This window comes from Monodelphis domestica, chromosome 5 (assembly GCF_027887165.1).
Source record: "Monodelphis domestica isolate mMonDom1 chromosome 5, mMonDom1.pri, whole genome shotgun sequence".
Lineage (NCBI taxonomy): Eukaryota > Metazoa > Chordata > Mammalia > Didelphimorphia > Didelphidae > Monodelphis > Monodelphis domestica.
The window spans coordinates 199,381,200-199,384,951 of NC_077231.1; the positions used below are offsets into that span (position 1 = coordinate 199,381,200).

Consider the following 3,752-nt stretch of genomic DNA (forward strand, 5'->3'; position numbering starts at 1 on the left):
ATTGGCAATATTCTAGCATTTTAAACCAAAAACAATAAACAAAAAAAAAACTACCAGGTTAGTTGCTTCATGTTACATCCAGAATCCATAGCCCATACATTAAACACTTTCTTTCTACAGGAATGGTGTTCTTTATATCACAATTGCAATTAATTGCTGCTAGATGCTCAAAATTTCAGTGGAGAGTGTTTGACTGGAATCTGTTGATAGTGAAGTCTTGAGGTTTTTTCTGGATTTCAACATATCCCAGTGTATCCCAACAGTGTATCCCAGGTCCTCTTCCTAGGATCACATCCAGGGGTGTGGGGAAAAGGGAATCACAGATCAAGATCTTAAATTCTTTCAATCTCTTCGTGGCTTTCTGTTTCTGGGTGATCTGTTCAAAACTTCATCTTCCTCTGCTTTAGGTTTTCTATCTTCATCCTCTTGACTTACAGTACCTGCATCCTCTTCAGCATCACTTTTTTGCTTCTCTTCAAGTTTCTCTTCAGTCTCTTCTTCTTCATCATCTTTCTTCTCCTTTTCCTCCTTTTTCTCCTCTTTTTCCTCCTCTTCCTTCACATCTGGTTGAGGAGCATCTGTCTTCTTATACTCTGCAGCACAAGGTTGTTTCTTTCCAGAACAGCAGAAGAGGACCACAAGGAACAATGGCAAGGCCACAATAAGAATATAGACCACCCAAAGCCATGGACATTCTTCAGCTGCTTCAAGCATTTGCCCCATTTCATCAGGCTCTGCAGCCCCATCAGCAGCTTTCTTCAGACCCCAACCATCATTGGCCCAGTCATCTGCAACTGCTCAGTCTGCACAAATAATAAAATTGTCAAAGAAGATATCTGATGTCATGGACCACAGCTCCAGACCCACAGCACTGAAAGGAGTCATTTTGAAAGGCTCTAGATCTTCAAAGAAATCTGGGTTTGGAATCTTCCTTGGTTTCCAGATTCCCTGGCAGTTAGGATTGTCAATCATAGGTGCTTTCCATTTGCCCTTTTAATTGGGATTGTCAGTGGTAGGTCTTTGCCAGACATCACAACCAGAGGCTTATTCACATTTTGGGTTTGCAATTTGGGGAGCTTCCCATTCTCTATTCATATCTTCATCCCAATCCTCTGGCTTCTCTGCATCTGGATCAGATACATATTCAGGCTCATCATCCAACCAGCCTTCAGGTTTTGTAGCATCCTTATCTGGAATCTTAGCAGAAGCAGTGTCATCCCAGTCATCTAGTTTGACAGCATCAGGATCTGGTATCTTCAGCCTCTCATCCCAGTCCTCAGGCTTCTGGTCATTTGGATTCTCAATTTCCCGGGAAGGATTCACAGGAGGAGTCATATCATTCAGAAGGTTCCCACTATTCACAACCATTTGATCAACTAATATTTCAAAGCTATTATCTGGATTCAAGACTAATGTATACAGATGTGTTTTCTTATCAGTAAAGTAGGTCTTCAGATCCATATCTGGTCTCTTAGCATACTTTTCCTCATCAATGTCTGTCTTTGGGTTTTTATGCCTGAAAATGAAGTGCAACTTATAGTCCTCTCCACATTTTTCTGGACCAAACATTATTGTGTAAGGGGTCTTGTTGTGGAAGTGATCCAGATTTAATTCTGGAGTTCTTGAAAGCAGTTTCACATAGGCTCCACCACATTCTATTCCACTTTGGAAATTTACTTCATACTGAACAACGAGGGACTTAGTGTCAAATGCCAAATGCCTTGTTCAACCTTGCAGAGATGGCATGATGTTTGGCTCATGAGAGCAACACAAGTCCCTTATCTCCTGGAAGTTTAGATTCCTTCATTTCTTCCACTTCCCATTTACAGATACTTTCCCATTTAAGATATTTGGCAATTTCATCATCAGTATCATCCTTCTTGACTTTGGATAAAACCCATCCAACCAGCATTCCCTTGTCAAAGGCACCAACAAAGTAAACCTCTCCTGTTGGAACCAGGGCTTTGTAGATAACCTTTGGTGATGGAGGAAGAGTGGCACCATCTCCAGGCTTTGAGTCTTCTATTTCCTCAATGCCATCTTCTAGGTCTTCTTCTACATCAATTACATCATTGTCCTCCTCATCATCATCATCTTCATCAGCATGTCCATCATGTGCCTGAACCACTGTTCCAAGGAGCAGCAAAACCATAAATAACCACCACTTTGGTTCCATGGTCTCGTGCCTCATGGCTGGCAAAAAATGGGTAACCCTCAGGAGAAAGTCTTTATCTACCTTCTCTCTTCAACGTCTCAAGATGGAGAGACCCTCACTGCTCTCCCAGCCAGAGTCTTCTCTCCTCAGGATTCCACTCCTGGGGCCCCTCCCCCATCGATATGATCATATTCATATACTCTTTAGTCTGCCACTTTTTCTTTAGTGCCAGCCTCTATCACACAAAGAAAGGAAAAAGACTATTCTTTCAGTCTAATGGAGGAGACAACATGCAAACAATTGTGTACAAAGATAATCAATGGAGATACAAATGGAGATAATCGTGGAAGGAAAGCACTGATAATTAAGGAAGACTGAAAAAGTCTTCTTATCAAATGTGGAATTTTAGCTGAGACTTGAAGAAAGCCAGGAGGCAGAGATCAAGAGGGAGAGAACTCCTGGGATGCCAAAAAGCCTGTGAAAATGTGCAGGGAAAGAGGAGGAGAGAGACAGAGAGGAAGGAAGGAAGAAACAAAGAAACAAAGATAAAAACATGTATAGGGTCAGGAGTACCCACGCTGATAAAGTTATGTCACTAAAGTAATGAAATGTATAAAGTCTGCTCTAACTCAACTCCTCTATCCTTATGAATGCAGTATAGCTGTATTTCTTCCAAATGGACAATAATTTAAATGGAACTGTCCCCAAGTAATGAATTGGTTAGTTTCACTATATTTTACCCTTAACAACACTGGTTGCTGTGAAGAGAGCAATTGAACATTGTCGGTGGGTCAATTATACTTTGGAATTTGATTATAAGGCACCTTTGAAGGCATTGTATAAATTCAGTGACTTCAGTTTATATTTTTCCTCTAGCAATTACATGGAACAAGTAACTTCATCTTTCAGAGTCTCGGTTTCCTCATCTGTAAAATGGACCTAAAGATACCAATAGTATGCACTTTCTAATCTTGTTGTAAGCATCAAATAAGTTAAAGTACACAAAACACTTAAAGCACTATACAAATGTTGTGAGTCATGCCCAACTCTTGGTGACTCCATCTGGGATTTTCTTGACAAATACTAGAGTAGTTTTGTCATTTCCTTTTTCAGTTCATTTACAGATGAGGAATTGGGGCAAACAAGATTAAGAGACTTTCCCAGAATCACACAGCTAGGAAATGTCTGAGGCTATATTTGAACTCAGGAAGAGAAAACTTCCTGACTCCAGGTCTAGTGCTCTACCCACTGCACCACCTAGCTGCCCCACTTACATACAAATATTAGTTATTACTATTATTTCTGAGATGCCAAAGACCTATTCATCCCTAAAAGTTTATATTTAGGAAGTGCTTTCATGACACACATGTGGCAACTTCAAAACATTCTCTCATAGGATGACACCTCACTTTGCTAACTATAGCAAAGAGTTTAGAAGTTTCAGTTATGTTTCCAAGTCATCCCTATTCATTCATATCCCTCCCCTGCCTTTCCTAGGTTACAGGCTAGAGTATGTCCACAAGGATTTAGAATAAGAGAATGGGTTCAAATCCTGACTGGGCCTTTGTGACTTTGGATAAGTTATTTGATTTCTCAA

The 3,752-nt window shown here is 40.4% G+C and overlaps 1 pseudogene; it reads right to left on the minus strand.

Moving 5' to 3' along the window:
* Nucleotides 1-249: 249 nt before the first annotated feature.
* Nucleotides 250-2,213, minus strand: LOC100018251 (calnexin-like; annotated as a pseudogene).
* Between the last annotated feature and the right edge of the window lie 1,539 nt (nt 2,214-3,752).